This window comes from Mangifera indica, chromosome 8 (genome assembly GCF_011075055.1).
Source record: "Mangifera indica cultivar Alphonso chromosome 8, CATAS_Mindica_2.1, whole genome shotgun sequence".
In the NCBI taxonomy this organism is placed as follows: Eukaryota; Viridiplantae; Streptophyta; class Magnoliopsida; order Sapindales; family Anacardiaceae; genus Mangifera; species Mangifera indica.
In genome coordinates, this window is record NC_058144.1 from 16,826,354 (window position 1) to 16,838,229 (window position 11,876).

Here is an 11,876-nt window from a genome sequence, read left to right on the forward strand (position 1 = left end):
CAATCATATATATCGTGTTGTGTATGAAGGTTGATGTCTCATATGCCTTGAGTGTTTGTAGTAAATATTAATTAGATCCAAGTGAAAAACGCTGGATAGTTATCAAAAACATCTTAAAGTACCTAAGAAAGACTAAAGATACATTCTTGGTTTGTAGAGGGGAATCTGAAGTCATTTTATAGGCTAAAGTGATGCCAATTTCTAAACTAAAAGAGATGATTATAAATCCCAATTAGAGTTTATGTTTTATTTGAATAGTAGTGTAGTTAGCTAGAAAAGCTCTAAACAAAGTACAGTGGATGATTCTATAACTAAGTTTGAGTATATTACCCTCTCAGAACCTACCAAATAGGTTATATGGATTAAAAAGTGCATACCCAAACTTGGAGTGGTTTTAAGTATTGTCGACTTTATTAAGCTTCATTACGACAATAATGAAGCGATTGCTCAAGCAAAGGAACCATGATCTCATCAAAGATCTAAGTACATACTCAGACGATATCACTTAATCCGAGAGATTGTTCAATGAGGTAACATACATATAACAAGGATTGATACAAATGACAACTTGGTTAACTGATTGACTATAGTGCAAATGAGAGATTGTTAGAATAGATGCTTTAGAGTCAATCGTATATGACATTTGAATATGTAATTTTATATTAATTATTAATAAAAGGATTTATTGTTATTGTATTCATATGTATTTAATTATATGATAGTACAAAATACATACTCTTAAAATGGTAAAACTATGATGAAAGGATCAGATGACTAATCATGGGAGTCTTATATGCACATTAAGTGGCCATTATAAGACCATCCGTAATCCTAACATTACAATGAACAAGGGCACATGTAATGATAATGGGATTACCATAATGTTAAGCAATCCTACTAAAAGTGTCGATAGTTCCTATGTGTCAAAATTATTCTAGACAACTTGGTGTAACACATAGGTGTATGTAGTAGACTTGTTGACTAGATTAACCAAACCAAACGATATCCATATGGATAGTTGTTCTAATGTCTATGAAATGAATCCTCTGAACACCATGGGTGTATATGATCTTCTGACTTGAGGTCGTCAAATCATCTTGTGTAAGGATTGGTATGATTTAACGTTATCCAATGTGCCATTGTAATTAGGGTAAATATAAAGGTAGTAATAAACCATATCGTGAGAAACTAGGAGGCTATGGTTGACCAATAAATGATTCATCATTTCTAAACATAGAAAAAGATATCTCATATAAGAATATTAAATGATATCCATAACTGTATGAATTTATGGTCATAGTGGGATACAGTTATAGCCTAATCTGTATTGATTATTAATATGTATCAGTTCATACTGAAGAACTACTAAGATAGACATACTTCTATGTCTCAGTCTCGAGAGATATTGGTTGATGAAAGAATTGAATTGTATATAACTATGATGTTGTAAAAGCTTAAGAGATGTCCATTAACATTTTGTCATTTGAGGGTCATCATGCTTTATTGGAGGCCAATCTTGGTCTTTATTTGAATTATGCTTGAATTTGGACACTACCGACTTGATAAAAAGCTTATAGGTCACACGCATAAAGGATTTGAATTGAACTCAGGGTGAAGATTGTTTGTTAACAATTATGTTGTTCAAGATCGAAAGAGAGATTGTGAATGAACTAGGTTTGCTTATTAGGGTTGAAAGGATTCAGTTAACCATGTTTTGACCAAATTCATAGTGATGCTTATTAAAGTGTTTATTATGCACTTAGTGGGATGGTGTCAGTTATGCACATGTATGATGCCAATTGGCACCATAAATAAAAAGCATGCTAATAAACACACACATATGGTACCGATTGTGCAAGCTTTTGGTTATGCTGACTAACACACATATGTGATGTCGACCTTCAAGTGTTTTTGGAAGAATGTTGACTGTGTATGTTTACATACTAATTGTGCATGTATGAGTTGAGTAATGTTGTGCTTGGGTGAAATTTCAACTGTGCTAAAAAACTTGCACATATAAATTAAAAATGCGAGTTAGTAATTAAACACACATAGGCTACAAAATAGAGAACCCTAGTCACACACTCTCTATTTCTTTCTTTCTTATGAGTGCAAGCTTGTCTAGCCAAAGAGCCCTAGTAGCCTCATCACCTAGATTTCCTCTTTTGTGTTCGTGCTTCCAATGGATACCAAAGCTCCACATCATAAAGGTTGGATAGTGTTCCCTCAAGCCACGTGAAGTTGAAAGGAGCCATTAACATAGGTATAAATCTAAAACACCTATAAGTGTTTCTACATGTTTCATGAATTTTATGTTTAAAACGAGTATTCTAGTTAGCGGTTTCCAAGATTGTTTTATTTTTAAATTTTTAAATTTCGTTGCACTATTAATTATCGGTGTCCTAAAAGCCCTACACCATGCCTGTACATGGTACTCACGTACACTTGATGTGTGTATGAAATACACACAAATAAGGTTATAATAGTATGTTTTTAAAGTGAATTTATGGTTTATTTTGTCAAATTTTTTAAGTTTTATTTATTTTTGATAGCTTGATTTTATTTTTGCACTTTGAATAATGTTTTAGATGTTTTGGAGTGAAAACGGAAACTTAAGGAATAAAAAAGGAAGAGTTTATAAAAAAATATAGTGGTCAATTATAGGTACTCTTGTAACACCTCTCTCAAGGAACATACTTTTAGATGGAATACGGCCGAAAAAGGCATGCACTACTTGATTTCTTAATTAAAACAACAAATTTAAATAGCATGCAATTAATTCACTTACATTTAAAAGCATGCAAAAATGTGTAAACTGATTAAGTATTTTAATATACAATAAAATCCTCTATTATTACAAATCAAGTGTTTGAAAGCAATTGAAGATCCATGAAGTGCATAATTGAAAACAAAACACATCAATGACATAATTTATCAAAATGATGAATTTTGCCTCTAGCCCTCATACAATAGCTTAGCTAGATCGCTAGTTTCCCTATATGGCCCATTACTCCCATTTATCTGCAAAACCATAAAATGGACCACGTGAGTGAAAACGCTCAATAAGCTAGTAACACCTTAATACTTTGCATATAACATAAAACTGAAATCCTAGTGTTCCTTTACTATATATATCCTTGTGGCTAAAGCAGATGTTTTTTAGCTCTTTATTTTGCCCATTTGTTTATTCTTGATATCCTCGTGCCTTGTATACATAGGTCATATCACACAAACTGGTAGGGTCTAAGTTGATCTAAGTATCTCTGATGCTCTAATGAAAGCAAATGACACTTTTTTGTGTCTACTCAACATTGTGCCTTGTGCACGTGCCATACAACCTATTGGGCTTACTAATTATGGTACCTTGAATAACACATAAAGTGCATAAACCTTGTGTTTCATTTATGAATCTCAGAATGGTCATAATTCGGCACCTTTATGCCTTGATATAAGCCACCACATAGGTTACTAAGGCCTAAGTTGAAATTGGCATATTTGATGTTTTGGTGAAAACATAAGAAACCTTACATGTCACTATTTGTTATGCCTTACGCACATGTCATATGATCTATTAAGCTAGCTAATTGGGACAACCTAGTCACACGAAGAAAAATCTGATAATGGTCTCTTCCCTTATCATAGAAGCTAATCGGAACTACTGTCTAAACCATCTTGGGACGACCCCTATCGTGGGTACATATGTGATGCATCCCATTGACCATATGAGAAATATTTGAATAAGCCATAATCTTTACCATGCATACTTGAACTGAAATAAGTGACTATGCATCTTAGTACTGAGTGCTTGATACATCTCATGGGCATTCAACCTTATGACTTTCATGAATCTTGCCACTTTTGCATTCAACTGGTGGCTAACTAGATGTGAACCATTTTCCTTAACTTTTCTGATTTTTTCCTCGAATTAGATTAGGTTGGTTTCTTGTGTCGTCTTCCACATAATCAGACACTTTTTCTAATTTTATCTAGCTTGTCTTTCTTACTAAAGCCATTTATTCTTTCTTTTTTCCTTTTTATTCCTTTTATTGCTTAAACTATGAGAAAAATAGTATGGCACTCTTTCTAATTCTTTCTAGCTTGTTTCTCTTCACTAAAATCTCTTATTCTCTCTTTATTCTTCTCCCATTTCACTGTGCTTAAACTAGAGGTAAAATATTATTTTTACTAACTACACAAGTATATGTCCAAGGTATACCCCCATCTTCCATAGTCCTTCTATGGATTCTCCTTTGTTGTCTATTAGAATGTCCATTACGAACTTAGAGTAAGGTTTACGTAGAGACGAGATAACAAGGTTGGAAGTTTTGTTATTAGTCATACGTAAGTCTAGAGTTTTGGTTCTATCGATCAATTTAATTATTTTAAACATATGAGTTCCATTCTCCACTCCATAATCTATTTTCTAATTAAGGATTTGCTTGATTACTTGATTTTAACCTCAAAAGATCTTACACAAATACTTTATTATATCTTTATCAGATAAACCATTAGTTTACAAGTTTTGCATCATTTTTGTGTTTTTTGAAAGCATCATATTCCCTCATTTCAACATCATGTTCAAGCATAATAGGTAAGTCTTGTATTACAGCATATAAAATTTTCTTCTCTTCCAGAATAGTCTGTAGACATTGATACCAATTGAGATGTCCAACGTCCAATGTAAAGTTGTTTTCAAATATCTTTTCAAAGGTTGGGTTAATTGTTAAGTCTATTATACAAAAACCAAAATAAAGTCATATTTTAATTTTATATTTATTTAATATGGTCTTTTGTCGAATAAATGCTTCTATTATTTTTTTCAAGTCAATAACCCTTTCTGTTGAACTCCAAAAGTCTTGAAAGCCTTTCTAGTGGGCCAAGATCCTATTACATTAGCTTTCCTCTTCGTTTTGGCAAACAAATTTAAATTAATCAACAGGTAGGTCAATCAAGCCAATCACAAAAATCCTTAATCTTTAATTTAGCACGAATCAATGATGTGATATCAATTGTGACCCTCAATTTATAAAAGGGTGGATTCTATATATCGCTTATGAAATGACAATTGCATATCACTAACTCTGTCTCTAATACACTTTCACCTTTGCTTTGGCAAACAAGCTAAATGTACTAGTTAAGTTAGACCTAATACGAACAATCACTTGGTCTTCCATCTAGTATAAACAAACCTTTCACTTTGGTGAACAAAGTTCTAATAAACGAGGGCTTGTCCTGAAGCATCATATTAAAAGGTTTTGGTTATTTTTTATTTAATATGTTTAAGAGATTTATTAAGATCTCATCAATTTAGTTATTTAGCATGTGAGGTAATTATTCGGAAAAATAAAATCTAATATGCATACTAAAATATAGGAGAACTTGGAGTATCAAGGATATGTTGATTAGTCTTATTAAAGAAGTGGTTCGAGAAAGAACTCCTCTTTATAGCAACTTGGAAGAAACAGAGTAAAACCTAGAGCTTGTAAATAAATGAAACCCATCGAGGCTCATGTTTACGCATAAAAGAAATTAATTCTTTAGTCTTTGCTTTTTGAAAAGCTTTTGTGTTTTTGGCAATTCTTTTTTGTTGTTTGTTGTATTTTGTTTTTCTTTCGCCTTTTTGTAGTCGTTATCCTCTTGGTTTGTTGCCTTTACTTTGGATTTTATATATCTTTTTAAGAGGTTTGTTTTGTTTCTTTAGTGTTCTTGTCTTTTGGCCATAGCTCGAAGTCTTGTCAAAGGTAAGGCCTCTTCTATTCTCCTTATCTTGGGGACTTGTCCTATGATAAAGCTCTTTTTAGTTGTTAATAATAATTTAATTACAAAAAAAATGCATATTACAACGTAAATTAAACGTGTTGGTATATAGTTCTAACTAATATTAATCCCCTCGAGCCATGAAGGGTTGACTGGTCAACCTAGGTCATGTCCTTTGGGTCTTCAATCTTCAAAAGTACATAGTTTTACTTCCTAGTTACAATGTTTTTTAGGTAAGTAATTAAATATATAAATAGAAAGCATTGAAGCAAAAACCAACAACCTAAGGTCAACTTAAAGAGAAAATCTTCAAGTTAGCAAAGCTATACAAAAAGAGTCAATGTTCACATGAAAAACAAACTTTTCCCATAGGACAACCCTCTAGGTGAAGAGAAACACAACGAATAAGTGTACACTAAATAACTAACTCTTTTGAGGATCTATTTAAAAACATGCTAAGATAAATATCAAGAGAGTCAACTAAGGACTACATGAACCAAAAGATAATCAAAATATTATTAAAGACATCTAAATATAAGGGGTACATCAAGATACACAAATTAAGAAGCAATTTGCTCCTTAACAGGCCAATTCTTTCAGAATGAAACAAGGCATGGTAAAGATGACACAACCATTAAAATACTTCTAATAAATCAACTAAGGCAGCCATAAGAGCAACCAAGGCTATGCTAGCACAACAATAAAAGAAATAAAAATAAAAAAGGTTATTCTTCATGCCTCTCCTCCTCTTCTCTATTTAGCTATGACAAATTCCCTTTCCTAATGATAATCTCTTCTTTTACATCAATATAATGGAACTTCATTGAAGAAGCTCTAGCTCTAACAATGGTTTTGATTTCCATAATCAAAGCTACTATATCTTTAGATTTTTGGGAGAAAATTTTGTTATTTCTCTCATTCCAAATAAGATAAACCACAACACCAAAACCAAGTTTGGCCATCTTATGCTTAAGCTTATTTGACTTCTATCTTTGACTAGTCTAAAGGACAAACTCCTCCCATAACATTGTAGAATAAATCATATTGCTCCAGCTTAGCAGCTCCTATCACATCTTTCTAGTTATAACTTAAGAGAAGAAAAGATGGCTCAAAGATTCAAGTGGTCTATTACAAAAAAAAAAAAAAAAACACTTTTGATCATTAGAAATGCCAAACTTTAGAGTTTATCCTTTGTATACATTTTCCCTTTCACAAACTCCAAAGAATAGTATACTGTTTTGGTATATGATGTTTGAACCATAACAAATAGCTTTAAGGATACCTGAGCTTGTAGAGTTCTATCTCACTTCATCACTACTTCCTCTTGGGGAGAAAATTGTTTCTCTTTCAATCTTCATCAACTCTTAAGAGTTAACATTAGGCTAACACTAATTCATATTCCTAATAATGGTTTTTACCTTTGCCATTTTACCAAACCCGATGTCATAGATCAATCTTTCACCATATTTGTCTGTAAACCCACCAAGAGGATGTCATTTATCATACCACAAGTTTATCCTATTACCATCATCAATTATGTAGTCAATGTAAGCCTTGGCTTTGTCTCTAAGCTTTAGGATACTCCTCTAAGTCTAAAAGCAACTTTAAGGGATGCGAACTTGCCAATAGACTTATTCTTCAAGTAATGATGATCAATTGACTTAACCCAAATAGAGTATTGTTTTGAAATAGCAATGTTCCACAAATGTCTTATCATAGTAGCCTTGATCTATTCAAGAGTTCTTATAATGCCCAAGCCCCCCTCATTTCGGGGGATGTATATGTCCTCCTAAGCTACCTTAGCCTTGGTTTTAACTCTTAAAAGACCACTTAAAAAATGGTTCTAAGAATATTTGCAATGCTTTTGTGAATACTAAAAGAAAGAATGAATAGGCTAGCCTAATATGCTTACTCCTTTAATAACTTATTCGGCCAAGGATTTTATCCACAAGGGGCTTACAATCACTAATTTTAAGCTTTAAAATAATTAGAAGAATACCAAAGTATTTGATTTTGGCAAAAAACCCACTTCAAAGCCTAACTTAGTCGCAATGCTTCTATGACAAGGCATAACATCACTGGAGAAGAAAATATTAGACTTCTTCACGTTAGCTTTCAACCCCAAACATCCTTTAAAAATTTCAAGAGCATATCTAAGGAGCATGATAGACTTTTCCTCTGCTTTGCAGAAAAGCATAAGATTATTCACGAAACACATGTGAGTAATATTAAGCTCCTTGCATTTTTTGTGATGTTTGAAGCACCATGACCTTATTAAGAAAATTAGAAAGGTCTTTCATGGTTGTTACAAAAAGGTAAGAAGACAAGGGATCCCCTTGCCTAAGATCTTTAGAGCTGCCAAAGAACCCAACCAATTCACCATTCAAACTAATAGAATACTTAAGAGAGGAAATGTAAACTTCAATCCACTTGATAATCATATCATGAAATCTTATAGCTTTCATGACTTGAATGGTAAAGCTTTATCTAATCGAGTCATAGGCTTTCATGATATCCACTTTCATTACACAATTTTTCCCATTTTTCATCCTTTTATGGTAATTATGAAAGATTTCTTGGCAAAGAAAGATGTTGTCTCCAATTAGTCTACCTCCAATAAAAGTTGCTTAGGTATTATTAATAATCCTTGGGAGCATCTCTTTAATCCTATTAGCCAAGATTTTAGTGATGCATATGTAGATGGTATTGCAACACAAGATAGGTCTATAGTCCCTACAAGAAGGACTAGAATAATTAGGAACCAAAAAAATGGTTGTACAATTAATTTCTTTAAACAATTCCTTTGAATCTAAAAAGTTTTAGCCTTCACTACATCCTCACCCACAATGCTTCAAGTTTTCTTAAAGAAATTAGCATTGTACCTATCTAAACCTAACGTTTTATTATTTATGAAACTAAGCATAGTCTTCTCAATCTTATCCTTGGTCACCTCCTGTAACATCCCTCCCTAGAAGTACTAACCACTGAAGAAGAAATGTTACGAATTAATATCCGAAGCTTATATGTTTTTTAAATACTTTAAAAACTACTTTGAACTCAACTCATTACTGTAAGTATTTAGAAATTATTCAAAAAAAACTAAAAATCTGGAAGCGAACAAAAGATGTATATACTCATATAAAAACTCATCTGGAAGCATATGAAAATATGGAGTAATCTTATACAACTATACAATCATCTCAAAAAGGTCAAAAGTCAACAAGAACATGTGACTGTATGCATGTAATATAAACCAGAGATAACTTGCTCCAGCCGGATCTATCTTCACTAACTTGACCCTGCCTTGCAGCTGTCTTGATCACCCGTACCTGCAATCATGAAAGGAAATGGAGAGATAAGAACACTTATTAAAGGGAAAGAATCAAGTAAACTATCTTCTTTCCTATTCTAACTCACTCTCGAGACTCAATCTCATATCATAACCTCTATAAGAAATCGAGGGGATAATCTAGTTCATTATTTACTATTTGGGTCATATTTTGTCCCATCTAATGTCTATTTGATACTTTCTGGAAGCTGACTATAGGGATACGACACTTTTCTAAACTCGAGCTCTCTTTCTTTCTCTTACTACACCATTTTTTAATCTGAATTAAGTTCCACTACGAGCATGCCCTACTGCGAGCAGACTCTATTGGGGTCTATGTCCTACTACAGAGGTGCCCTACTACGGGCGGTGTAGTGTAAAGTGCCCCCTCATAGTTCATAGCATGCATGCAGGCCTTATATCTTACTAATTTTGCTTCCATCTAAATCTATTCATAACTCACGAAACCATACTCTTGGGACGACCCCTGAATCTTGAGCCGCAAATTCCTTTTCTTGCTTTTCTTTCTTTTTTTCTTCTTTTCTTTTTCTCTCATTTCTTTCCTTTCCTTTCATTCTTTCTTCCTTTCCCTTTTCTCCTCCTTTTCTTTCTTTCTTTCTTTCTAAAAACTATGAAATACTTTTCACAAATCTGTTCATTTAACAGGGCAGCCTTTTTTTTCATATAATTTAACAGTCCAAACGGTTTCTAATTCATACAACCTATATATCATTGAAAAGAGGATTCAAAGAAATTTCCAACAAACTATAATATCACTCATAAATCATTAGATAAGGCAGTCAAAACATGAGATGAAATCAGTGGCAAAAAACTGTCTTCTCTGTTTATTTGGTAAAGCAGTCCTTGTGGTTCATACAATATTTAACAGTCCAAATGATCTCTACTTCATACAAGCTATATATCATTGGAAAGAGGATTCAAAGAGATTTCCAAAAAGCTATAATAGCACTCATGATTCATCAGATAAGGCAGCCAAAACGTGGGATGAAGTTAGTGGCAAAAAACTATCTTCACTGTTTATTTGGTAAGACAGGTTTTTTGTTCATGCCATTTAACAGTCCAAAAAGTCTCTAATTCATACAAGCTATTTATCACTAAAACAATAATTCAAAGAGCTTTCCAGAAAGATATAATAGCACTCATAATTCATTAGATAAGACAGTCAAAACGTGGAATGAAATCAGTAGTAAAACTGTAAATATTATCCAACTCTCTGTCATCAACAGAATCACACACATAGATACCCAAAATGGCAAAACAACATTTCTTAACTTCAAAATCATCATTTATAACATAGATCCAAGGAACCAAAAGCCTAAAACATGCAACATATCAAGGATGATACCCTTTACCTTGTTTCAAGACAATCTTTGCAAGTTGGCTTCCTCTTCCTTGTCTTGCTTCCTGTATTACCAAAATCACCTTAAATCAACACCAAAACATACTAACATATTCATATAACATGTATCAAATATATATATATATATATATATATATATATATATATATATATATATATATATATATATAATCATAGGTAAAGGGAAAGGAAAGAGATCTTTTGGTTACCAAGGCTTCCAAAGTGCTTCTTTGTTTCCTTTTCTTATTTTGTCTTCCAAAACCCTTTCAATTCCTTCCTTTATCTTCACAAAACAAGGGAAAATAGCATGAGAAATGGTGGCTACTGGAATGAATGGGAAGATGATGGAAAAGCCTTGAAGTTTCTTTGTTTTGTCTTTTTTTTCCCTTTATATACATTTTTATCTCTTTTTCTTTTTGTATTTATATATATATATATATATATATATATATATATATATATATATATATATATATATATATATATATATATATACCTACATGTGAATATATATATATATATTTAAAATTGAAAATATCTTAAAATAGGGTCAAAAGACATAAATGCCCTTGAAACGTACCTAAGGGTATTACAACTCCTCTACCATTTTGTTGGCTTGCTCAAATGAAATCTTCCTTTTGAAAGACCGAACAAACCATTGAAATCTTACACCAGATTTTTGTCTACAAACAAGTTCTTGAAATGAGCAATGAGAACATTTTTAATACAAGGAAGATTTGAAGCCCAAGTTTCATCATTTGTCTTGATCAAAGAGATATTATTCATATTTCTTCTCTTATTGATGTACTTGAAGAAATAAGTCATGTTACTATCTCCCTCTTTAAGCCATTAGACCCTTAACTTCTGTTTAGCCATCATTTCCTCCTTTTCACTCATATTGACAAAATTCTAAAGCTGTAACCTTTCCTCTCTAATGAGGCCTTCATTAAGAAGATCTTTCAACATCTCTTTTTGAATCTTAAAAAGCTCATCTTTAGCAATATTGACTCTCTTGGAAATCCCTCCAAAGTGAGCTTTGTTCAACTCTTGAGCTTAGACTTTAACATTTTTAACTTAGTCACAAAAGGAAACATATGAGAACCCTTAACATTACAGCCCCAAACATTTCTAACCAAAAGGAGAAATTGGTCATGATTAACCCACATATTAAAAAACTGGAAAGGTATCTTCTTAGATGTAGCTTTGTTATTGTGAATCACATGACAAACATATAATCCGAGATGGAAGACAGTTCAAAGATAGCATTTGAGGAAACAAACATATTCATTCCAGCATCATTTATGAGCACATGGTCCACCTTGCAAAGAATCCTTCCGTCTCCATCACTTTTATTACTTCAAGTAAAAAGGCTCCCACTACTTTTAATGTCATCAATCCTAGCTTTATAAC